Genomic DNA, 27,941 nt, shown 5'->3' with positions numbered 1-27,941 from the left:
ATTAAACGTATGATAAATTGGAGAAAATTGGTGCTTCGCAGTGACCGGTGTACGAGAGAAGTGATCCATTAATTGCGAGGGGCAGGGAAATTACGCCAATCACTCAAATAATAGACTGGCCAGCATGTTTTGCAGAAAACATCGCCGTTATTACCGCACGCTTAAGTGATAGTGTAACACGTCAGCCGTTCAGTGTATCTTTTGGCTGAAGGGCGAAACTCGCAAATTAGCTTTGTTCCGTCTCTCCGTCTCTTAGGAACGTGCCACAAATAATAAACTCAATTAACAAAATGGACGAATGCGATGGGGAGTGAGTAGTATTTCATTTATTGTTTACTTATTTATTTATTTATTTATTTATATAAATAAAATTTACTTATTTTGTATTTGTTTGTTTTTATTTATTTATTTGTTCATTTATTTAATTATTTATAAAAATAAAATGTATTTATTTATTTGCTTATTTTATTATTATTTTTTTTTTGTAATTATTATTATTATCTTATTTTATGATGGGGAGGTGCAACAACAACAACAAGAAAAAGCATTTTGGTCATCATTATTAAAATGTTAATGTATTTGATAGGCAGGAGAGCGCCGCAGTCAGTGTGTGTGCGCATGACACACTCTCAAAAGGTATCCCCTAACGCCGAGTCCAAGGGATATAGCGTCTTGTCCGTGTACGTCACACCACGACATAACCGCCCTAGCGATTTCATTTCTCACCCAATTTTCACTAAACTTCACATACCATTATAAGGTAATAGGATCATCATTCCTTAAATGAGTTTGCATTTCACCTGCGTCAAAGGTCAATGTCGCTGTTTCTAAAAATAGAAATCCGACGTCACCGCTCGACCGACTCTATTTATTATCTGATTTTAATGAAACACATAGGAATCCGATCATGACGTCTTAAACGAGGTCTCGTTTCCGCTCTCTGTGTCAAAGGTCAAATACAATGTTACTAAAAATAGAAATTACTACGTCATTGCTCCGCCAAATTCTCCATTTCAACAATTTGTTCGTTCATTAAATTTCACATTTAGGAATAGGATCATAAAACTGCAAGATGATTCGCAGGGTTTCCGGTGCCTTGTCATTAATTAGTCATGTGTACCTTGTTGCCGTTTATCGTTCGTCTGTTATAAATATTCAATCGCCTATTCGAAAGTATTTATTTTGAATTATTCTGTTTAATAGTTTTGTAAACCTAAAGGATGGAACTGTTTGCGTGTGTGTCTTACACGTGTTCGAGTGAACGAAATAAAGAGAGAAGGGGGAGGGGGGAGAAAGAGATAGATACAGAAACAAAGGAGGGAGAAAAACAGACAGACAGAGAGAGAGAGAGAGAGAGAGAGAGAGAGAGAGAGAGAGAGAGAGAGAGAGAGAGAGAGAGAGAGAGAGAGAGACAGACAGACAGAGAGACAGAGAGAGAGAGAGAGAGAGAGAGAGAGAGAGAGAGAGAGATGACACGTGAAAGAGAAAATGAGAGGAAAGAACAAGAAACTGAGTCAGCGTAAGAGAGAAAAAATAAAGAATAAAGAAGTAGGCATACACAAACGATGTGTTAGCCTTGCCCCTTTTGTTTGTTCTATGTTCCTGACCTATATATACAAGAAGTCGACGTACCGAATCTAGCTATCATTTATTAATTACCAGTTTGGTAACACACACACGATGTTGAACATCTTGAGAGATTATTCCCGTTCCTCGTCTCCTCCCCATTGAATCCCGAGACACCTGCTAAGCAGACGTAAATAATCCAATCTATTGACAGGTCGCGTGAAAATGTCTTTTTAAAATGCCCTCTCATCCAATCACCACCTGACGCGGCTGGTGCGCGTGCGTCTGTTGGGAATTACGAAAACGTTAAAGCCACTAGATCAAAAACGTGTTTTTAAAATGTTGACATTTTAAACTTGTTTCGCCTTTCCTTTTCTTCCAGTTTTGTTATTTTGGGATTTTTAAAATTGTTTTTGCTTTGGGGGAGGGGTCAGTGGATTACTTTGATCATTCGTGAAATTTGGATGAACCTGAGAGGTTAGAACACATATATTTCTCCGAACGATGACCTACTTTGACTAGTGACGATTACCAAATAACGAAAATAGTTTACGCCATAAAATCAAGCCAGTTTATACACTAATAGCATAAATGTGTTTTAAATACTCTCAGTAGCCTACACACTTTGAGACTTGAGTGCTATTATTATGGCCGCAACTGCGTTTTTCTTTTGGTTGCACACAGATTTGAGATTTAGTGCCTTTAAGTGATATTGCAAACCTGTAAATCGAATATTTACTTTAGGATTTAAAGGGACATTCCTGAGTTTGCTGCATTGCAAGGTGTTTCCGACTAGTAAAATAGTTCCACGATTACAGTCACATATTAAATATATTTTCTAGAATATCAATGTCTGTATATTCAAGGTGTTTCTGGTCGTCTTAATATTTGTAACAATCCCAAACTGTCTTTTGTCTTCAATAATGTCGTAAGTGCGAAACGATTTTGCAGGAAATAAAATGAACTTTAACCTAGTACAAATATTAGAATGATGAGAAACACGTTTACTATAGAGCCACTAATATTTTATGAAGAAAAAAATATTTGACATGTAAAATTACAATCGTTAAAAAGTATCTGTTAGTAGATAACATCTTAACAATTGCAGCAAACTCAGGAATGTCCCTTTAAACGAAACCAAAACCACGTTGAATTTCAGCAAACTCAGGAATGTCCCTTTAAACAAAACGAAAACCACGTTGAATTTCAGCAAACTCAGGAATGTCCCTTTAAACAAAACGAAAACCACGTTGAATTTCAGCAAACTCAGGAATGTCCCTTTAAACGAAACCAAAACCACGTTGAATTGCAGCAAACTCAGGAATGTCCCTTTAAACAAAACCAAAACCACGTTGAATTGCAGCAAACTCAGGAATGTCCCTTTAAACAAAACCAAAACCACGTTGAATTTCAGCAAACTCAGGAATGTCCCTTTAAACGAAACCAAAACCACGTTGAATTTCAGCAAACTCAGGAATGTCCCTTTAAACAAAACCAAAACCACGTTGAATTTCAGCAAACTCAGGAATGTCCCTTTAAACAAAACCAAAACCACGTTGAATTTCAGCAAACTCAGGAATGTCCCTTTAAACAAAACGAAAACCACGTTGAATTTCAGCAAACTCAGGAATGTCCCTTTAAACGAAACGAAAACCACGTTGAATTGCAGCAAACTCAGGAATGTCCCTTTAAACAAAACGAAAACCACGTTGAATTTCAGCAAACTCAGGAATGTCCCTTTAAACAAAACGAAAACCACGTTGAATTTCAGCAAACTCAGGAATGTCCCTTTAAACAAAACGAAAACCACGTTGAATTTCAGCAAACTCAGGAATGTCCCTTTAAACGAAACGAAAACCACGTTGAATTTCAGCAAACTCAGGAATGTCCCTTTAAACAAAACCAAAACCACGTTGAATTTCAGCAAACTCAGGAATGTCCCTTTAAACAAAACCAAAACCACGTTGAATTTCAGCAAACTCAGGAATGTCCCTTTAAACAAAACGAAAACCACGTTGAATTTCAGCAAACTCAGGAATGTCCCTTTAAACAAAACGAAAACCACGTTGAATTGCAGCAAACTCAGGAATGTCCCTTTAAACAAAACGAAAACCACGTTGAATTTCACGAAAGTAAATGTTATCATGTTTTGTTTGTTTTTTTCTCCACACTAAGTGGTTCTGGACGTAAGGCGGGTAACGAGGCCGCCTGTTGCGCCATCGATCTGGGATCTAACATCGTCAGTGCCCCACTTTCCTATTTCTCTCTACACCCAGTTCTCTACAACTGGTGTAATAAAACTGTGGTATGTACTATCCTGTCTGTTGGATGGTGCCTATAAAAGCTCCTTTGCGGTAATCGAAAACAGTAACCCTTGGCTTTCGTCTTTCATTTTTTGCGCGGTTCTTAATCCAGCGTTCTACAGAATTAATGTTTGAGAGTCACTCGCCATCACAGAAACTTTCACTAGTGTCCTACGTATCACAGTAATACAGTTGATAACTTCCAATGGCCCAGACCAAAAATCAGAATCATAAAATTCAGAAATGTATTTCTCCATTTTTAAAAGTGGCTCAGTTTTGAAGAAATTACTACATAAATGCATCTCCATGTATAACTATAGCAAACTTCATATTCATACACACACATCTGGCGGGGGTGGACGAGACGTAGCCCAGTGGTAAAGCGTTCGCTTGATTCGCGGTCGGTCTAGGATCGATCCCCGTCGGTGTACCTATTGGGCTATTTATCGTTCCAGCCAGTGCTCCACAACTGGTGTAACAAAGGCCGTAGTATGTACTATCCTGTATGTGGGATGGTGCATATAAAAGATCCCTTGCTGCTAATCGAAAAGAGTAGCCCATGAAGTGGCGACAGCGGGTTTCCTCTATCAATATTTGTGTGGTCCTTAAAGGCATATTGTCACAGACCACTGACCTATTTAATGGTCTAACAAAGTATTACCTAAACAACAATACTTTGATTTGTCCCTTAATACCCCATTTATTAATGGCATTTTGTAAAAAATAATTGAATTATGGCAATGGTCCATAATTCAAAAACTAAAATTGCCGAGAGGGATGGCATGGATTTCACTCTATCATGGTTCAGTTAAGGTGATGCGATAGCTAGATTTGGTTTCCAACAAGTAATGCAATATTTATTTATTATTCATTGCCTTTAGCCATATGTCTGACGCCATATAACCGTAAATAAAATGTGTTGAGTGAAACGTTAAATAAAAAAAAAACATTTTCATATCTGGCGGGTGCGAATTTAAGATCTGGTTTCCATAAAATCTATATCAGAGGAAAACAGATGCAGACGACCTGCGACAGATCTGCAAAACTGCCTAGGTTTCAACCCCCGAGAACAGATGCAGACCCGACATATACCGTATACGAGCAATAAAAAGTAATTTTTAAATTTATTTTATAAGAGACTAAATAAAGTTTCTGATGGTGATGGTGATGATGATGATGATGATGATGGTGAGGATGATGATGATGGTGCTGAAGATGATGATGGTGATTATGGTGATGATGATGATGATGATGGTGATGATGATGTTGTTGAAGTTGATGTTGTTGATGATCGACGACAAATGCCGGTTCAAAAGCAATCGTAACTGCATCATACCAACATTGTTCCTGTTGTCGTCACTGTCTGTAATAACTCTCTTATCGCACTCGAAAAGGCCAGACGCCAAAGTACACGACAAGTATCAAGTGAACAAACGGAGGAAATAATATGGCGGTTGAGGACAGTCAGCTTTTGTTTGACAGCTGAAAGCGTGCAAGAGAAATGCTGAGTAAATAGAGTTATCTTACCTTGGATCATGTTAAAAGAACTCGTTTGGATATCTGCAATAACAAAAGTAAAAACACGTTACCAGCTATATGAAGAAAGAAAGAAAAAGACAGATTTCTTAACGATATCTGGCATATGTATCATCTGTTTTAGCTATCGAATTGAACAGGCGAACAGTATTTAACTATCTTTAAAATATACACTCTCAGATATGAGACACCGTTAAACACAGGCATACATGCAGACAGACCCGCCCCCCAATGCTCCGTTCCTTTGAAGAACTTCGAACGCCTGGCGAAGGAGAAGACGACGAAGAAAAAACAAGAAGGTGTTTACATTGGTCCTAATCCAACAGTATAAACATGTCACTTCAATATGCGGCCTCTGTTTATGCGCCGTCTGCAGCGTGTCTCACAGTATAATCTGAGATAATCCCGGATTAGTAATGACATATCACCACTGCGGCACTTTCCGGGTGTTAATAAGGAACCCTTGCAGTCAAACCAGTCGATGCAAGGTCCGACCTATAAGTCACATTCCTGCCGGCGTGGCAGCGGATATCAGTCGTGGTCAAATCCATTTAGCGGTGCACGTGAACCAAAGGAAGCGAAGGAATACAATAATTGCAATTTAAACGAAAACCGGAAGTTGGCTCCGGCTGAGAAACCAGCAACCGTGGAATTTGTGATGTGAGGAGAAACCTTGGATTGTAATCAGCATGTTTCGGATGCAGTGAAGATCGATGTGGTTGTTATAGAGCCGGCGTTTAATCTCCCTGTGGGGCGGGACGTTACGCAGTCGTAAAGCGCTCGCTTCATGCGTGGTTAGTCTGGGATCGATCCCCGTCGGTGGGCACATTGGGCCATTTGTCACTATATCCAGTGCACGACGACTGATATTTTAAAAGTCATGGCATGTGCTATCCTGTCTGTGGGATGGTGCATATAAACGATCCCTTGTTACTATTGGACGAAATGTAGCGGATTTCCTCTGTAAGACTGTATGTCAATATAACCAAATGTTTGACATCCAATAACCGATTATTAATAAATAAATGTGCTCTAGTTGTGTCGTTAAACAAAACAAACTTTAACTTTAATTTCCCTATACAGCGAGGGGGTGTTGTGCGAGGGCATGAACAAGTTTATTTTATTTAACGACACCATTAGAGCACTTTCAGAAATAGCCCAATGGGCCCACGGACGGGCATCAATTCCAAACCGACCGCGCTACTACTCAACTGCATCACGCCCTTGTGTGAGGGTATAAAGTTTGTTTTATTTAACGACGCCACTAGAGCACATTGATTTTTTATCTTATCATCGGCTATTGGACGTCAAACATATGGTCATTCTGACACTGTTTTATAGAGGAAACCCGCTGTCGCCACATATGCTACTCTTTTACGACATGCAGCAAGGGATCTTTTATTTGCGCTTCCCACAGGCAGGATAGCACAAACCATGGCCTTTGTTGAACCAGTTATGGATCACTGATCGGTTCAAATGGTGTACACCTACCAACTGAGTCTTGCGGAACACTCACTCAGGGATTGGAGTCGGTATTTGGAGTAAAAATCCCATGCCTCGACTGGGATCCGAACCCAGTATCTGCCAGCTTGCAGACCGATGGCCTAACCACGACACCACCGAAGCCGGTGTGTGTGAGGGTATAGCCAGGAAAGGAAATGTTTTATTTAACGACGCACTCCAGAGGGTATAGTCAGTTGCCAGAGCTAGCAAATAAAATACCAAAAACAAAACTATAAACTATAAACTAACAAGCGAAAGTGAAAGAAGAATTAGAAGAAGAAGAAGAAAAAGAAGAGAAAGACGAAGAAGAAGAAGAAGAAGAAGAAGACGAAGATTAAGACGAAAAAGAAAGAGAAGAGGAAGAAGAAGAAAAAGAAGATACGAAGAAGAAGAAGAAGAAGAAGAAGAAGAAGAAGAAGAAGAAGAAGAAGAAGAAAAAGAAAGAGAAGAGGAAGAAGAAGAAAAAGAAGATACGAAGAAGAAGAAGAAGAAGAAGAAGAAGAAGAAGACAAAAAAGAAAGAGAAGAGGAAGAAGAAGAAAAAGAAGATACGAAGAAGAAGAAGAAGAAGAAGAAGAAGAAGAAGAAGAAGACAAAAAAGAAAGAGAAGAGGAAGAAGAAGAAAAAGAAGATACGAAGAAGAAGAAGAAGAAGAAGAAGAAGAAGAAGAAGACAAAAAAGAAAGAGAAGAGGAAGAAGAAGAAAAAGAAGATACGAAGAAGAAGAAGAAGAAGAAGAAGAAGAAGAAGAAGAAGACAAAAAAGAAAGAGAAGAGGAAGAAGAAGAAAAAGAAGATACGAAGAAGAAAGAAGAAGAAGAAGAAGAAGAAGAAGAAGAAGACAAAAAAGAAAGAGAAGAGGAAGAAGAAGAAAAAGAAGATACGAAGAAGAAGAAGAAGAAGAAGAAGAAGAAGAAGAAGAAAAAGAAAGAGAAGAGGAAGAAGAAGAAAAAGAAGATACGAAGAAGAAGAAGAAGAAGAAGAAGAAGAAGACAAAAAAGAAAGAGAAGAGGAAGAAGAAGAAAGAAGAAGACGAAGAAGAAGAAGAAGAAGAAGAAGAAGAAGACAAAAAAAGAAAGAAGAGGAAGAAGAATAAAAAGAAGATACGAAGAAGAAGAAGAAGAAGAAGAAGAAGAAGAAGACAAAAAGAAGAGAAGAGGAAGAAGAAGAAAAAGAAGATACGAAGAAGAAGAAGAAGAAGAAGAAGAAGAAGAAGAAGAAGAAGAAGAAGAAGAAAAAAAGAAGAGAAGAGGAAGAAGAAGAAAAAGAAGATACGAAGAAGAATAAGAAGAAGAAGAAGAAGAAGAAGAAGACAAAAAAGAAAAGAGAAGAGGAAGAAGAAGAAAAAAGAAGATACGAAGAAGAAGAAGAAGAAGAAGAAGAAGAAGAAGAAGAAGACAAAAAGAAAGAGAAGAGGAAGAAGAAGAAAAAGAAGATACGAAGAAGAAGAAGAAGAAGAAGAAGAAGAAGAAGAAGAAGACAAAAAAGAAAGAGAGAGGAAGAAGAAGAAAAAGAAGATACGAAGAAGAAGAAGAAGAAGAAGAAGAAGAAGAAGAAGAAGAAGAAGAAAAAGAAAGAGAAGAGGAAGAAGAAGAAAAAGAAGATACGAAGAAGAAGAAGAAGAAGAAGAAGAAGAAGAAGACAAAAAAGAAAGAGAAGAGGAAGAAGAAGAAAAAGAAGATACGAAGAAGAAGAAGAAGAAGAAGAAGAAGAAGAAGAAGAAGAAGAAGACAAAAAAGAAAGAGAAGAGGAAGAAGAAGAAAAAGAAGATACGAAGAAGAAGAAGAAGAAGAAGAAGAAGAAGAAGAAGACAAAAAAGAAAGAGAAGAGAAGAAGAAGAAAAAGAAGATACGAAGAAGAAGAAGAAGAAGAATAAGAAGAAGAAGAAGACAAAAAGAGAAAGAAGAAGAAGAAGAAGAAAAAGAAGATACGAAGAAGAAGAAGAAGAAGAAGAAGAAGAAGAAGAAGAAAAAGAAAGAGAAGAGGAAGAAGAAGAAAAAGAAGATACGAAGAAGAAGAAGAAGAAGAAGAAGAAGAAGAAGAAGACAAAAAAGAAAGAGAAGAGGAAGAAGAAGAAAAAGAAGATACGAAGAAGAAGAAGAAGAAGAAGAAGAAGAAGAAGACAAAAAAGAAAGAGAAGAGGAAGAAGAAGAAAAAGAAGATAGAACAAAAAGAGAAGAGAAAGGAAGAAGAAGAAAAAGAAGATACGAAGAAGAAGAAGAAGAAGAAGAAGAAGACAAAAAAGAAAGAGAAGAGGAAGAAGAAGAAAAAGAAGATACGAAGAAGAAGAAGAAAAGAGAAGAGGAAGAAGAAGAAAAAGAAGATACGAAGAAGAAGAAGAAGAAGAAGAAGAAGAAGAAGAAAAAGAGAAGAGAAGAGGAAGAAGAAGAAGAAAGAAAGAAGAAGAACATGGAGTATCCACTGTCATTTCCACAGTGATTTGCGAGTGTTTGTCATGACATCTTATCTGCTGAAATCACCATTGGACTCTTTCTTGTCTACAAATCATAATCTTGCCGTTATGGGAAAGATCGATGTACGTGCAATTTGTACAGCTTCATTGAAGTCGTGAACAATGTGCTAATACTAACTGGAAAAAGCTGTATATTAACCGCACCGGGCTTTTGGAGTATTTATTTATTTATGTATGTATTCGTCGTATCTTAAACGCACGCAAACGGCGTGACAGATTAATTTAGTTAAGCGCTTGGCCCAATACCCAATATGAATTGTTTTTATACATACACAGATCCCGAACACAATGATAAAATGATATTAATAGAAATGAGAATCTATAATTAATATGTTTGACTCAATGACGTTATCTTAATATTATTATATATATTTGTTTCTTTCGCGCAACTTGAGCGACACAATACATATTAATCAATCAATAAGAAGATTATTAATTCACTTCATAAACGACGCATGGGTAAGACCAACTGGTACATATAGTACGCACACATTCTATATATCGATTTCAGTTGGTGGGGTGCTCGCCGCAGGTGTTTTGATCGCAGGATCGAAACCCTTCAGTGGACCCATTTCCTGATTGGGATTCCCCCGTGCAAACCAATTGCCCAGGACTGATCTTCGAGTCAGTGGTTCGTTTACTGCTGTCTATGGCAAAGTGGATATGACACATCTCTTGCTGCTAATGGGAAAATGTAGCATGTCTGCTCAGACAGAAGGTATCCCTCCCATTTGTTACACGTCCCGTTTCTCACACGCCTTAAAACAATATAGGTCATGGTTGAGTCGCCTGCTAATCCTATACCTTCTACCTAGTCTGCAATAATGGAGTCACCTTCTATTAACAATTAAGACACAAGAATAGAACATATATTCACATTTTATTTATTACAAATTAGCTATTTACTATGTTATGAACCTAACCTGGGGCGGGATTTAGCTCAGTCGGTTGAGTGATCGCCTGAGGTGCTTGTGTCTCAGGATCGAACCACCTCAATTGACCCATTCAACTAATTGTTTTGTTTTTTCTCGTTACAACCAGTGCACCACAATTGGCATATCAAAGGCTGAGGTATGCGTTACCCTGTCTGTATGATGGTGCATATAAAAGATTCCTTGCTACTAATGGAAAATGTAACTTGTTTCCTCTCTAAGACTATATGTCAAAATTACTAAATGCTTGACATCGAATAGCAGATCATTAATAAATCAATGTGCTCTAGTGCTGTCATTAATGTTATTCGCATGTTGCGTGCAAGCCTTTGTATATTAGCAACATTGTAAAACTAATACACATACATACACACAGACACACATACACACACACACGCACACGCACATACACACACGCACACACACACACACACACACACACACACACACACACACGTATATCTGAGTCTGTTTTATTGTATTATCTACTATATGTTTTGTTCTTTCTGTTGTTCTATATTTGCATATATTCAGAACAGGTCGCAATGGCATTAGAGATCAAAGGTATATTACCATATTTTTGAAACGTTTGCATTTATTTGCGATCAATAACTCCAAACAGATCTCGAGATTAATTCCAGGATATGGAAGACAAATTGTAATGTGGATGGTACTAGAAGTATTTTCAAGGCCAGACAGTTTACCGTGCGTTTCGTTTTAATTAGAGCATTTCATCACATCTGCTTTTTTTTGCTTTGTTTTCCTGAAAGAGAAAGCTGTTATTTCCCATGAGACTGATTCGCACCAAAGCAATTCCCACAGCTAACAAAGTTAGAGTTTTTTAATAACTAAAACAAACAATACATCGACCATTTACATATTCAATGCTCGTGAACGGAAATCAGCCGCCACGTGTGCATACACAATCTACTAGATACATGACTGGCGTGCACTGGTAGCAAACCACCTGCCTCGGTGGCGTCGTGGTTAGGCCATCGGTCTACAGGCTGGTAGGTACTGTGTTCGGATCCCAGTCGAGGCATGGGCATTTTAATCCCAATACCGACTCCAAACCCTGAGTGAGTGCTCCGCAAGACTCAGTTGGTAGGTGTAAACCATTTGAACCGACCAGTGATCCATAACTGGTTCAACAAAGGCCATGGTTTGTGCTACCCTCATGTGGGAAGCGCAAACAAAGGATCCCTTGCTGCCTGCCGTTAAAGAGTAGCCTATGTGGCGACAACAGGTTTCTTCTAAAAAACAGTGTCAGAATGACCATATGTTTGACGTCCAATAGCCGATGATAAGATAAAAAATCAGTGTGCTCTAGTGGCGTCGTTAACTAAAACAAACTTTACAATTTTTTTGGTAACATACGTGTTTCCAAAGCTAAACATTTTAACTTCAATAAACACCGGCAGGTATTGTCAGTTGCATTGGTGATGCAACACAACACAGAGTAGATTAGAGATAGTCGCCAAAGAAAGTAGCAACACACAGAAGCCTGGGTTTGAATGCATTGCTTGGGGTATTCTTAATGGGATATACGTATCATCATCAATGCCATCATAAACGTAACCATCGCCACCACCATCATCATCGTCATTATCATTATAACCATCATCATCATCATCATCATCACCATCGCCGTCATCAACAATATCGTCTTCATCATCATCATCATCATCAACAACATCGTCATCATCATCAATATCACCATAATCATCTCCATCATCATCATCATTATCATCATCATCAGCATCATCATCATCATCATCACCAACTCCACCAGCATTATAGCCACAATTGTAATCTATTGCAATCACATCAGGTTTACCATCCAGTAATCCAGCCAACCAATATAATAAACAAACAAACAAACAAACAAGACCCAGCATCACCAAGACACAAAGAGAAACAATCACATCAGGTTTACCATCCAGTAATCCAGCCAACCAATATAATAAACAAACAAACAAACAAACAAGACCCAGCATCACCAAGACACTAAGAGAAACAATCACATCAGGTTTACCATCCAGTAATCCAGCCAACCAATATAATAAACAAACAAACAAACAAACAAGACCCAGCATCACCAAGACACTAAGAGAAACAATCACATCAGGTTTACCATCCAGTAATCCAGCCAACCAATATAATAAACAAACAAACAAACAAACAAGACCCAGCATCACCAAGACACAAAGAGAAACAATCACATCAGGTTTACCATCCAGTAATCCAGCCAACCAATATAATAAACAAACAAACAAACAAGACCCAGCATCACCAAGACACTAAGAGAAACAATCACATTAGGTTTACCATCCAGTAATCCAGCCAACCAATATAATAAACAAACAAACAAACAAACAAGACCCAGCATCACCAAGACACAAAGAGAAACAATCACATGAACAAATAAATAAGCAACACGAATCTCAGATACAACAACAAACTGAATTAATAATAAATTAATAATGAATGAATGGATGGATGGATGGATGGATGGATGAATGGATGGATGGATGAATGAATGGATGGATGGATGGATGAATGAATGAATGAATGAATGAATGAATGGATGGATGGGTGGGTGGGTGGGTGGGTGGATGGATGGATGGATGGATGGATGGATGGATGGATGGATGGATGGATGGATGGATGATGAATGAATGAATGAATGAATGAACGAAAGAATGAATGAATGAATGGATGAATGAATGAATGACTGTTTAACGGCACCCCAGCACGAAAAATACATCGGTTATTGGGTGTCAAACTATGGTAATGCTAAACATTAAATGATGAACAACAACAACAAACAATGCAGACCATCAGTTTTCTCCAGTCTCAGATTGATGTCATATTTAGCTTGACAATGTTATACATTACACTCCGATGCGTCACGGGACGAGTTCAACAAAAGACTGTCATGATGTACTCGCCGCCAGACGATCGACGAGTTGTCTGCTGTGAAGAGATCAATTTGATGTCGCTGAATCTGCAACAGGGCGCTGGAGTTAACCTGTCGAGCCAATAAAGTCAGACAGGAAATGTATCGTGCGTTCTAGATTTGTTTCTTACTTTGGGCCTGCAGTTAGCCGATGGCGGTGTGAACGTTTTCTAATAAAACCTACATAAACAGTGCATCTGCCCGCTCAGCCAAGGCACACATAAAACGTGCAACATGCTATGGGCAATCTCTTTAAAAGATATTAGGGTGTCACATTACATTAAAAACGTATTAAAGAACGGTTTTATTAGGAAAATCCATTTCCCCCAGGAAACTGCGGTTACATTTTGTGTAGAACCCCTTGGGTATATATCACCGAATCAAATCCAATAGTTAACAATGAAAGCAGGAAAAGTGTCGCTGCATCGAAACGTTCAATCACCATATACATCATGGATATAAATTCTACAAAACTTTACTCTCAATAAATCAACATAGAACCTTTGAGTCAACATATATGTCATAGATATAAATTCTACAACACTTTACTCTCAATAAATCAACATAGAACCTTTGAGTCAACATATATATCATAGATATAAATTCTACAAAACTTTACTCTCAATAAATCAACATAGAACCTTTCATTCAACATATATGTCATAGATATAAATGCTACAAAACTTTACTCTCAATAAATCAACATAGAACCTTTGAGTCAACATATATGTCATAGATATAAATTCTACAACGCTTTACTCTCAATAAATCAACATAGAACCTTTGAGTCAACATATATATCATAGATATAAATTCTACAAAACTTTACTCTCAATAAATCAACATAGAACCTTTGAGTCAACATATATGTCATAGATATAAATTCTACAACACTTTACTCTCAATAAATCAACATAGAACCTTTCATTCAACATATATGTCATAGATATAAATTCTACAACACTTTACTCTCAATAAATAAACATCGAACCTTTCATTCAACATATATGTCATAGATATAAATTCTACAACACTTTACTCTCAATAAATAAACATCGAACCTTTCATTCAACATATATGTGATAGATGTCAATTGTACAATACTTCAGTCTCATATAAATCAACATCGAATATTTTAATTAGCATATACACCAGGGTCCCGTTACACGAAGCAATCTTAGCCCTAAGATCTCCGTAACTGCACAGCTAACATATGCACTTACGGTGATCTTAGCGCTAAGATCTCTTTGTGGAACGGGACCCTGAACAACAAAGCCGTTATCGACGAACAAGACCATATGTTTGCACTATGCAGAGTAGAATGGGCAATTTATAGAATAGCTGTTGATTCCATGAACCTCTGTCTAGTGCTTCGTCTTTACGAGGACAGCCACTCCCGAGGACACATTTTACTGGACAATACATGGTATGGGTTAGGGTTTGTGTTAGTGTTATAGGCGCTGTGACGGTACATGCTCTTAATTTCTTTTCGCCTGTGGCGATATTAATTGTTTTAGAAGGCCGTGTGCAGTTCCTAATGCACTTAGCCCAGGTGGGCAACTTGTTACGTGATACCTTTGCGCGACGGCCGTCGAGCTGTACTTCTAATACACACCCAGCCCAGGCGCGGAGCCATGTGGCCAGTAGTTACGTAATACCTCCGCGAGTGCGGTTTTCACAACCGTGATTTGGCGACTTGGCGTCATTGAGTCTGGCGATCTAAGAGAAAGATATGCCGTCTTGGTCGCTGTGGAAATTCAGATGATACGTGAGGTACAGCCTTGTGCCCCCAGGCGATATTCGCTGTAACTTAGAGTTTTGAATAAATAGCTAGGATTTTAGAGATATCAAAAAGAAACATAGGAAGGCTCCAGGGGATCGCTGTCCGTCCACTGAACGATCTATATTAGTTCAGACGGGACTTTGGTAAATATATATTTTCTGCTCTGTGTATAACCTTGATGTGATTGATGTGACTTTAAATATTTTAATGCTGTATTATACCAATATTATTTAGACGGTGCTGCCGGTCATCTGACGCAGTAATCTGTAGGCTCACTGTCCTAAATAATTATAAAAAGCTTAACCAGTCATCCTAGAGGACCTAGGTAAACTGTAGGTTATTGTCTTTATTGTGATAGGTACCAGTATTAATTCTGTGTTACAAGGTTACTGAATGAGTAGTTAGGGTTAATTACAAATTAACCCGTTAGGAATAGAGCTGTAATTCCTTTATTAATTAAGTTCCCCAAGAAGCGTTCCTAAATTATCACACGTTACTGAACGATTAGTAAGGGTTAATTAAAAATTAACCAGTTAGGAATGGTGTTGTAATTCCTTTATTAATTAACTTCTCCTGGAAGTGTTTCTCAATTATCACACGTGTGGGTGTGGTGTAACGGTGAAGTGATTAGCATATTGTGTAAACTAGACACCTAGAGATTAACTAATTAAGTGATCAGTTCTGAGTTGTTATTATTTGTTGTTGTTAATTAACTACTGCGGCAGTACATTTTTCAGCGTAGGTTAATACAGATTCCAAAGTGTATTGTGTTTTTGTTGTGTTTTCTAGTGAACTAAACGTGCTATAATAATATATACTTTATATAAGATCGTATCTCTGATCATACCTAGACGAGCCACATTAGGGTATAACTGCCTGTTACAGAGAGATCTAATAGATATTCAGTTAGGAGAGATATTTTGATAATCGTGTTTCATTCAGATACGGGTATTATAGGATCTCCGTGACAGGCGCCAATACTTCAATGCTTCTCTCTCAAATAAAAACAGAAACAACAGTTATCCTGCTAGTTTACGATGACACTCAAACGTGAGGCGATAATTTTAGTTGCCTCAGGCCGAACTACTTGGAGATGCTAGCTGAAAGAACAATTGATGACAATTATTAGACCTATCAGCTATACCAGTATAGAGATTTATTTTTATATTTGTTATGATAGAGGTGTGTTTTTAAATATCAGATAAAGTATGATTTAGTCCCTTTATTGAGAGTGCCAGTATTGCGTTGGCTGATATAACGTATGGAGTCATACCTGTTTCCCCCTATTTCCGCCGTTATTGAAACTATATTTCAAGATTTCTTTTGTTTATACTGTTATTCACATTCACATTCGAATCCTAATTAAGACATCAACATGTAAGTGCATTCACTGTAAACTTGATATATTCATTATTAGTATCTCTATACAAAGAAACACAATTACCTCTATGTTTAGAAAATATCGCTTCGAGATCAATGAAAAAGTCGTAATAACAGCGATGCTTACTTTTTATTCATAATAATGACATCATAATGCAAGTGCATTCACTACAAAATTAACACACACACACACACACATACACACACACACACACACATATATATATATATATGTGTGTGTGTGTATATATATATATATATATATATATATATATATATATATATGTGTGTGTGTGTGTGTGTGTGTGTGTGTGTGTGTGTGTGTGTATGTGTGTGTGTGCTATCCTCGTGTGTTTCGGTATCGTCAATATCATATATTAGGAATAAAAATTATTTATCCCTAATATATGATCTTGACGATACCGAAAAACACTGGTAATAACCTATATACATGCTTAGAAAAATGGATTGATTTTAGGTTTTAATGGATCATGGAAGTCACTGACAGAGAATTTAGACTAGCGCTTAAGAATATTTTTACATAGCGTAAGTTGTACAAATATGATAAAGTCATATTGTTTTTGTTTTGTGAAATATGAGGAAGACTTGTAACATTTGTATTTATATTGTGATGAACTGTATGATGTGAATGTAAAATGATCCAGAAAACAGGCTTTCCATTACAATAGTTGTTCAACGGTTATTGCTTTTATCTATTATATTAAAAAGCAATGTTTTTCAATAGAATTAAAAAACAAAACAAAACACACATTATGTTTTCCATTTAAGAATATTGATTTTTAAAGATATGTGTAATAGATGATTAAAAGAGACTCAAATATCTTTCGCTTTTTGAAACTCTACATACATCAGTTCTTTGAATCAATTGTCAACCAATATGGATTTCAAGAAACATTCAAGAGAGGGAGAGAGAGAGAGAGAGAGAGAGAGAGAGAGAGAGAGAGAGAGGCGGGGCGGGGGGGGGGGGGGGTATTACCAGAGTGTGATTCGGTATCGTCAATATTATATATCGGGAATACAAATTGTATTATGGGAGCATGATATTTGATAACTTTGATGTTCAGGTACATTGACATGTAAACAAACGTACTACGGTGACACTCCATAACTGACGTATGCATTCATAGTCATCAAACAAATATATTACAACAGTAACTTTACACTGAACGCTGTCCAGAAAACAAAACAACGAAGAGCAAAAGTTTATTTTTATGTATGGAAATCCAAAATATCGTCAGAAAAGTTCGGCATTATTCCCATGAAAAAAAAAAGAGAACGCGTTAGATATGCTACCGTCATTTGAATATCGAGTAATGGCTGACTGGAATTAATACTGCGTATGCAGCTTACAAAAAACAAAAACAACAACATCAAAACAACCCAAAACAAACCCATATGTTGTATTAAGCTTGAGATTATATGATAAAGCTATTATTACCCTCGTGTGTTTCGGTATTCTCAATATCTTATATTAGGAATACACATAATGTATTATGCTCGCCAGAGGCTGACGTAATAAAACTTTTATTACTAATATAAGATAATGGCGATAGCGAAACACACTCTGGTAATAACCTATATAATTACACTAATAATATATATATATATACATATATATATATATATATATATATATATATATATATATGTGTGTGTGTGTGTGTGTGTGTGTGTGTGTGTGTGTGTGTGTATGTATATGTATGTATGTATATATATGAAGAGTTTAGGCGCAAAACGCGATATATCCATTTTTAATTTTCAGTAAAAATTACTTTTTAAATTGGCGCATATCGCTTTTTGATGAAAAAAACGGGATTTACCCAATAGAATTTCATAAGGATCAATCGCGTTTTGCGGCAAATCAGCTGGTCTACGATTAGTCCTTACTGACATACAATAATGGCTTTAACTAAAAAAAAGAAAATGCTTTATATCGCGTTTTGCGCCTGAATTGTATATATATATATATGTATGTATGTATATGTATGTATGCATGTATGTATATATGTATATGTATATATATATATATATATATATATATATATATATATATATATATATATATATATATATATATATATATATATATATATATATATATATATATATATATATATATATATATGTTATTACCAGAGCATAATACATTATTTTTATTCCTAATATATGATATTGACGATACCGAAATACACGAGGGTAATAATCTCTTTATCATATAAGCTCAAGCTTAATACAACGTGTTTTTGTTAACTGTACACGCAACTATAATTCCAGTCCGCCATTACTAAATATTCAAATGACGTAAGAATATGTGGCGCGGTGTATTTTTGAATGGATATGACGTCAAACTCGAATGTTGTCATTTTGGATGTCCTTACATCAAAATAAAGTTATGCCTAACGTTTTTTGTTTTCTGAACGCTGGACAGCTTTCAGTGTCAAATTGTCATTGAAATGTTTTTATTTGATGACTATGAATGCATACATCAATCATGGATTGTCACCCAAGTACGTTTGCTTAAATGTCAATAAACCTAGTGCCGAGACCTCGACTAATTTACATCTAATTTGCAAAGATATCAAATTCTTAAAGTATGTGATCTGAAAAATATCACATACTTTGATTGCACTGAAAATGTAAGATATTATATGATATACATATATATACATATATATATATATATATATATATATATATATATATATATATATATATATATATATATATATATATACGTTATATACAACTATCGGTGAATAGATAGAAAGATAGATTTATTTTTACAGAAAAGTAGGTGGGAGATTTTGCTGCCCAAGGCTAAAATTGAAAACCTATGTCAATTATAAACTTCACAAAACAGGTGTTGTACCCTGCCCCAGGGAGGCAAAGTAAACTAGATGTACAACACAAACCAATTAATACACCCATGCTCTGTCTTGTTGTTATAGATCTGTATTTTTAAATTAGCTTTTCGATTATTGAATTCGCTTTAGACTTTTTACAGCCTTTGTCCACAGACACACCACACTCAATAGTACTGCTGGCACAGTTCTAGCAAACAAACATTATATCTCAAACAACATTATATTGACTTTTACTCTTTTGTGTTCGAAATTGCTGGTTTAGTTCAAACAATGCTCTGGAGGTATCTTCCTGTAAGGTAATATGTCGGCCATGGATCGACCGATGACATCCGGGTAACAGGATGCATCTTAGGGATAACATTTGAGAGATATTGGCGTTCTCGGTTGATGGTCATATGTAATGTCTTTGGTTGAGAAAACAGTAACGGACAGACGGACGTGAGTACATGATAGAAAAGAAACGAAACCAACAGAGGGTCGGACGGGTATGAAAATGCCTAATAGTACGGGGTTGACAGACAGGCAGACAACGGACAGACACATATATACAGGCAGACATATATATCCTATACAAAATGCAACACATCAGCAAATGATGTCATGGTATCATAAGTTTGATTGCAAGTTTAATAAAACTGTAATGGTGTTTGTATGCTGTATTGGCAAAGGCTATTATAATATAGTGAGATTCAATTCTAAGTAAACACGTCAACATCATTTAATGCAATAAGATGTCAAAATAATAATATTAGAAAATAAATAAATACATGAATAAATAAATAAATGCACTAGATAGATATGATTAAAAAGATATAAAGATAGATAGTTAGATAGATAGAGCTCTATCCTGTGCCGGTTTTGTAAGCTTGTCTTGGGATTAGCAGTTCTGCTACAAACAGTGCAGGAGGGATGAAACATCCTGTTACGGATCTCCTAGGGAGTGGCGGTCCTCTTATAGACAGTGCAGGAGGGATGGAACATCCTGTTACGGATCTCCTAGGGAGTGGCGGTCCTCTTATAGACAGTGCAGGAGGGATCAAACATATGTTGCGGATCTCCTAGAGGAGTGGCGGTCCTCTTAAGGACGAGCGCCTGATAGTTGATCACAGAAGCAGTGATTACTATCGGTTTTGTCGTTCATAATTATGGATAGAAAGATAGGGAGGTAGATAGGTATGTATATATATATATATATATATATATATATATATATATATATATATATATATATACACATACAGACAGAGAGAGAGAGAGAGAGAGAGAGAGAGAGAGAGAGAGAGAGAGAGAGAGAGAGAGAGAGAGAGAGAGAGAGAGAGAATAATAAAAAAAACAATATTTGTATATAAACATAATACATAAATAAATAAATAAATAAACAAATATTTACATAGCAAAATGTATGACAGAAGCTATTAAAAAGGAACTATAGAATGTGTATGGCATCTCTCTCCCCCACCCCCACCCCAGCCTCACCCCTTACAGGACAAGAGCCGTCGTATCACTTTATACGACACAAAGCCCCATTCAGCAGATCGATCGTAACTACAATCGATCTTAGTTAATTACGACCAATGTCGATTGGCGCGTGTAAGATTTACATTGTCCCACAGAGCAATCTTATGACGGTCGTAAATCACCATAGGCTTAAATGGGTTGTTGGCGGAGATTAAATTTTTTGTTAATTTTTTTTTTTGTTAATTGTTTTTTTTTTTTTAAGAAATCAGTTTTGTGCTTCGTTTTGAAGAACATTGATCACACCACGTTGATAACTGTCGTCTTATCTTGTTTGCTTGAGGGATTGACGGTGTGATGGTATCTATTTGGGTAGTATGAAGGGGACTGTTTCGAAGTGAACAGATTTACAGGAAAACATCGTTGATTTGGATAGTTCAAAACACATTATGAATTTTGGCCAGCACTTCTGTTTGGAAAGAGAGACACACATACATACACACACATACGCATACGCACAGACACACACGCATGCACACATACATACGCACACACACATAAAGATAGAGAGAAACGCATACGTACACACACAAAACACACAGACACACACACACACACACACACACACACACACACACACAAACAGACAGACATAGCCAGATAGACACACATACAGACATACAGACACAAGGACAGATACACATACGCACACACACAATACAACAAAAATATAAACATACACACACCCTATAAAGAAAACCTAAAAAGGAAAAGGTTTTGTTTTAATACAACAGATAGATGCGTTGTTGGTACACTCTAGGGTACTGTAAAACGCAAGGTCATAGCTGTATTCTGCACACAGATTCTGTATTTATTATTGAGTTCACTGCAGTAGAGAACATTCTCCCAGGCAGATCTCTTAGACATGTTCGTGCTCGCTTGAGGTGCTTACGCCGCAAGATCGAACCACCTCGCTGGGTCCATTCAACTGATTGGGTTTTTCTCGTTCTCGTTCTCGTCAAAGATCGTTGTGTGAGCTGTCCTGTCTGTGAAACCGTAGATATAAAAGATCCTTGGCTACGAATGGGAAAAAAAGGAGCGGGTTTCCTCTGGTATCAACGTGTCAGAATTACCTAATATTTGACATGCAATAGCCGATGATTAATTAATCAATGTGCGCTAGTGGTATCGTCATACAATGCAAAGTTTTACCTGGGAGTTGTTCATATTAAAGCTAGCATCTACATTGAAAGAAAGAAATGTTTTATTTAACGACGCACTCAACACATTTTATCTACGGTTATATGGCGTTAGACATATGGTCAAGGACCACACAGATTTTGAGAGGAAACCCGCTGTCGCCACTACATGGGCTACTCTTCCGATTAGCAGCAAGAGATCTTTTATTTGTGCTTCCCACAGGCAGGATAGCACAAACCATGGCCTTTGTTGAACCAGTTATGGATCACTGGTCGGTGCAAGTGGTTTACATCTACCCACTGAGCCTTGCGGAGCACTCACTCAGGGTTTGGAGTCGGTATCTGGATTAAAAATCCCATGCCTCGACTGGGATCCGAACCCAGTACCTACCAGCCTGTAGACCGATGGCCTACCACGACGCCACCGAGGCCGGTCCATCTACATTGAAATTACCAAAAAAAAGTCAGTTAAGTGCGAACGACAAGTTTATTACGGCAATCAAAAATCGTATCTCCATGCAGAACAAATTCAAGAGGATGTGTTCAATGGCTCGTGTGTAGAGTTAAACGTTTGTCTTGTTTAACGACACCACTAGAACACATTGATATATTCATCATCGGCTATTGGGGGTTAAACATTTTGTAATTCTGACACGCAGTTTCAAAACGAATCCCGCCATGTAGTTCCAACAGCAGCAAGGGATATTTTATATGCTCTTTCACACAAACAGAACAATGCATACCACGCTCTGTGAAATATTCGTGGGTCACTGATTGGGACGCAAAAAACACGAGAGAAAGTGTCCACCTTGGGTGTTCGGATCTGCAATCAAATTACTTCAGTCGAGCGCTCTGCCGACTGTGTTACAATTCCAACACCCACCCCATCCCACTCCCCGAACAATACGGAAAGAAACAGTGGAGAAATGGCTTATTTAACGACGCACTCAACACATTTTATCCACGGTTACACGTCGTCAGAAATAAGATTAAGAATAACCGAGATAATTAGAGAGGAAACCCGCAGCCGCCACGCCATGGGCTACACTTTTCGATTTGCAGCGAGGGATCTTTTAAATGCATCATCTCGCAGACATGATAGCACATACTAGAGACTTTGTTATACCAGTCGTGACCCACTGGTTGGAACGAGAAATAGTCCATTGGACCCATCGACAGGGATCTATCCTAGAATTGGCGGGATTTATCTCAGTCGGTCGAATGTTCGCTTTAGGTGCTTATAAGAAAGAAATGTTTTATTTAACGACGCACTCAACACATTTAAATTACGGTTATATGGCGTCAGACATATGGTTAAGGACCACACATATTTTGAGAGGAGACCCGCTGTCGCCACTACATGAGCTACTGCCTCCGACCAGCAGCAAGGGATCTTTTATTTGCGCTTCCCACAGGCAGGATAGCACAAACCATGGCCTTTGTTGAACCAGTTATGGATCACTGGTCGGTACAAGTGGTTTACACCTATCCATTGAGCCTTGCGGAACACTCACTCAGGGTTTGGAGTCGGTATGTGGATTAAAAATCCCATGCCTCGACTGGGATCCGAAATCAGTACCTACCAGCCTGTAGACCGATGGCCTAACCACGACGCCACCGAGGCCGGTCTAGGTGCTTATAATTTCATTATATTATCATTATCAAATTGAACTGTTTCATAACTACACTCTAGGGTACTGTAAAACGCAAGGTCATAGCTGTATTCTACACACAGATTCTGTCTTTATTATTGAGTTCACTGCAGTAGAGAACATTATCCAAGGCAGATCTCTTAGAGATGTTTGTGCTCGACTTAGTGGCTTACGCCGCAAGATCGAACCACCTCGCTGGATCCATTCAACTGATTGGGTTTTTCTCGTTCCAACCAGTGCACCACAACTGGTATGTGGGAAAGTGCATGTCGAAGATCCTTTGCTGCATTAAGAAAAATATAGCGAGTTTCCTCTGATGACTACGAGTCAGAAATCCCAAATGTTTGACATCCAATAGCCGATGATTAATTAATTAATTTGCTCTAGTGGTATCGTTAAACAAAACAAATTTTAACTCTCCTAGTATATGAGTGTTTGTACTTGCAAGGTTTTTCTGACCTCCTCCCAACAAATTCGTACTTACGGACACACATATAGGAGGAAACGAAACGAAAGAAGGAAATGTTTTATTTAATGACGCACTCAACACATTTTATTTACGTGCATATGGCCACACAGATATTGAGAGAGGAATCCCGCTGTCGCCATTTGATGGGCTACTCTTTTTTTTATTAGCAGCAAGGGACATGATAATACATACCACGGCCTTTTTACACCAGTTGTGGAGCACTGTCTGGAACAAGAAATAGCCCAATGGGCCTATCGGAAGCAAAACGAAGTCTTAGCTACAAGAAATATTAAGGCAAGAAAAAGGACATTGAACAGGCAGTCGCGGATATTAAAAATAAGAAAACGTATGTTATATGTCATTTTAGTTGTCATTTTAAAAAAATTTTAAATAGCAACCAACTTTTGACAGCACCTGTAATGCAAAGCACTACAAAAGACTCGTACGATATGTGACGGCAGTTGAGGTCGACTGTTTGACAGAGAATAATTAAAACAATAATTGTGCTCTTGTTAGGATATAGATCAGTCGGTAGAGCGCTCGCCTTGGGTTCAGTGGAACCATTCGTTATTTTGATTTTCCGTCAAAGCGAATGCCCCACGGCTGGTATTTGAAACGCCGTGGAATGTGCTGTCTATAGTCTGTGCAGGTAAAGAAGACATCTTGCTGATAATCGAACAATGTTGCGGGTTTTCTCTAGAGACTTCGTTTTACCCTTACCGAATGTTTGGCATGCAATAGCCGATTATCAATTAATGTGTTCCACTAGTTAGTTAGCTTATTTTGTTTGACGTCACCACTAGAGCACATTAATGTATTAATCATCAACTATTGGATGTCAAACGTTTGGTAATGTTGACGCATAGCCATAGTGTGGGAACCCGCTATATTTTTCATTAATAGCAAAGGATATTTTATGTGCATTTAACCACAGATAATACAGCACATACCACGGCCTTTGATATATCAGTCGTGGTGCACTGGCTGGAACGAGAAATAGCCCAACGGGCCCACCAAATGGGTGGTCAACTAAGCCGTGTTGTTAAATGAATGAATGAATGAATGAAATGAATGAATGAATTATTGAATGAATGAATGAATGAATGAATGAACGAACGACATCCTAATACAAACCTAGAGATCGGCTATTGGGTGTCAAACAAAGATAAGTACATCAATGTTATTAATTCTAATTTAAAAAAATATTTATATAAAACCCAGTGTAAAGAGCTGTGGGAAACGTACCATAGAATACAATACAACTATCAACGTAAGTATATTTTAAACTTTGGTAGAATACAACTATCGACGTAAGTATATTTTAAACTTTGGTAGAATACAACTATCAACGTAAGTATATTTTAAAATAGTGTATTGAAATCATAGCGTTTTAAAAACTTCAAAATAAACTCTCGGTGGAATTGAATAGAATAGAATGGAATAGCATAGAATAGCATAGAATAGAATAGAATAGAATAGAATAGAACAGCATAGGATAGGATAGGATAGGATAGGATAGAATAGAATAGAATAGAATAGAGTAGAACAGAACAGCATAGGATAGGATAGGATAGAATAGAATAGAATAGAACGGAATGGAATAGAATAGTACAGAACAGATGCTCAACGACACCCCAGCACTTTAAAAATTCCAAAAATATTTTGCCCGTGTAGCCCAAGAGCCTGACGTAATCCCACGAAGTAATCGAAATCCATCAAAGCGTCCGATTGGTGAGCCGAACCCACCACGATATGATCCTCAACTCACCAAACACAGTACACGTCCAAACTCAAGAATACAAACTTTAGTATCAAAATGATATTTTAATGTGGCGAAACGAGACTGCAGCTTCAGCGAGCTGTGGTGAGTGAACATGAAGAGATATCTGGCAATGAAAACCAAACACCAAGCGACAATAACAAATCAGTAACGTCGTACAAACGGACAGACAGATAGACAGGATTTGAATAAACACTCAATACATCTTACCTGATACTAAAGCAGTTAACAGCAGACGGTCTGTGTAATCACAGGAATATCAGCGAGCCCGACTCGCGTTAACCTAGAGAACAATCAAGAGCCGTTCTGGAGAAAACCGTTCCTGACAAGAGGTCTTAGCGACAAAACGTGCTGTATTGGAGTCGTGGCAGTATCGACGTATGGTCACAGCCCTATCAATATTATCTACACAAATTGCTCCCGCTCGCGCCGAGACCAGCACGTGTTATATAACTGGAATATCGGGAATATCCCCGGTGATTTGCAACTTAATTTTCACTCCCACTCGAAGACCGTTACGCCAAAATATGAACTGATGTTTCTCTTCTCATGTTCCATAATAGTTAAAGGTTGTGTGTTATGATTTATGTGGGCGAAAATGTAGCTAAAGAAGTTTGTTTTTGTTTTCTTTAACGACACCTCTAGAGTACATTGATTTATTGATTATCGGCGGTTGGATGTCAGGCATATAGTCCTAGAACGGAAACCCACTTCAATGTGTTCATTACTAGTAAGGGATGTTTTACATGCACCATCCCACAGGCAGGATAGCACATATCACGGCCTTTCATATACCAGTCGTGGTGCACTGGCTATAGCTAAAGAGGTTGAAATTCTATTTGTCCGTATATGTATACGTTTTTATATACATATGTGTATGCGAATGCGAATGCGAATGCGTATGCGTATGTATATACGCAACCATAATGCATTGGACGATCGGATACGCAGACGTATACTGGTACTGACGCGCAAACTGAGACGCCTAACTTTAATTTAGGCCAACTCGAGCTATTTGCATAAATGGGTGGCTAACAGATTAACGTGCCCATATCCAGTTAAGGTTCAAGGACGATTTGCACAGAAAGTCATTGTTACGTACAGTGCATTGCGGATTCCGTATACGTATGCGCATATGTATTACAGACCAGTGTTATTTGCACCTGAGATTTCTTGTGTGAAATACTAATATGCAGATCGTAAAATGGACGACCTCTAATGGAAGATGAAAGACGTGTTTGCTTAACAACATTCCGTTGTTATGGGAATGGCAGTCATCTTACAGGCGGACACGGGAAGTGGCAGTCCTCCTATACAAGAAGCACACGACGGTGCTTTATAACAGCGCCCTTTTGACTAATTTGTACAGAGATACGATGTTTAATTACGGTAACGGTTTTGTCGTTCAGATTTAAACTATGGCTATCGTAGTTATTACAATACGTACATTTTTAGACAAGGTATAAATTAACATATGACTTAGCAATGTAATTTTTATTATATAAATAAACAAATAAACAAGCAGATATATAAATTACAAAACGGCACCAATTACCAAGCAAACATCGCGATATTCAACAATATTATTACAAAGGTGACTATTTGCTGGTATTGCCTTGCATTCCCGACCTGTTATGAAAGTCGACAGAGAAATCTATAATTCATTTTATCGAGTGGTTGATTCTAATGTTAAACAAACATTGGCAAATGTCAACTGTCACACGCAAAAGGTTGATTCCGGTGGCATAACGTTGGGGAGCAGAGGGAGTGAACCGTCCCCAGGCACCAAGGGTCAGAGCGCACGAACGTAATAGCCCGTTTGTCCGTACAGGGAGCAGCTGTCTGTCAAAGAGCGAATAATGGTAAAACTGTACAGAAAATGAAAAAGTAGTTTGCTTAACGAAACCTCACACATATTATAGTGCTGTTTAGTGTCTGACACATGGTAATTAGACACGCGTAAGAAAGAGAGAGAGAGAGAGAGAGAGAGAGAGAGAGAGAGAGAGAGAGAGAGAGAGAGAGAGAGAGAGAGAGAGAGAGAGAGAAGAGGAGAGAGAGAGAGAGAGAGA

At 37.7% G+C, this 27,941-nt stretch overlaps 1 protein-coding gene across 1 annotated transcript in view; it reads right to left on the bottom strand.

The window, feature by feature from the left end:
* Positions 1–27,941, bottom strand: part of LOC121389661 — a 179,891-nt gene that overhangs the window by 71,592 nt on the left and 80,358 nt on the right. Inside the window, exon 3 of the mRNA XM_041521309.1 lies at positions 5,397–5,429. The gene's annotated coding sequence lies outside the window, so the exon portion shown is untranslated. The remainder of the gene's footprint in view (positions 1–5,396; positions 5,430–27,941) is intronic.

The sequence above is a fragment of the Gigantopelta aegis genome, chromosome 15 (assembly GCF_016097555.1).
Source record: "Gigantopelta aegis isolate Gae_Host chromosome 15, Gae_host_genome, whole genome shotgun sequence".
NCBI classification, from domain to species: domain Eukaryota; kingdom Metazoa; phylum Mollusca; class Gastropoda; order Neomphalida; family Peltospiridae; genus Gigantopelta; species Gigantopelta aegis.
The sequence above is the reverse complement of the archived record's forward strand: the minus strand, read 5'-3'. Positions and strand labels throughout refer to the sequence as shown.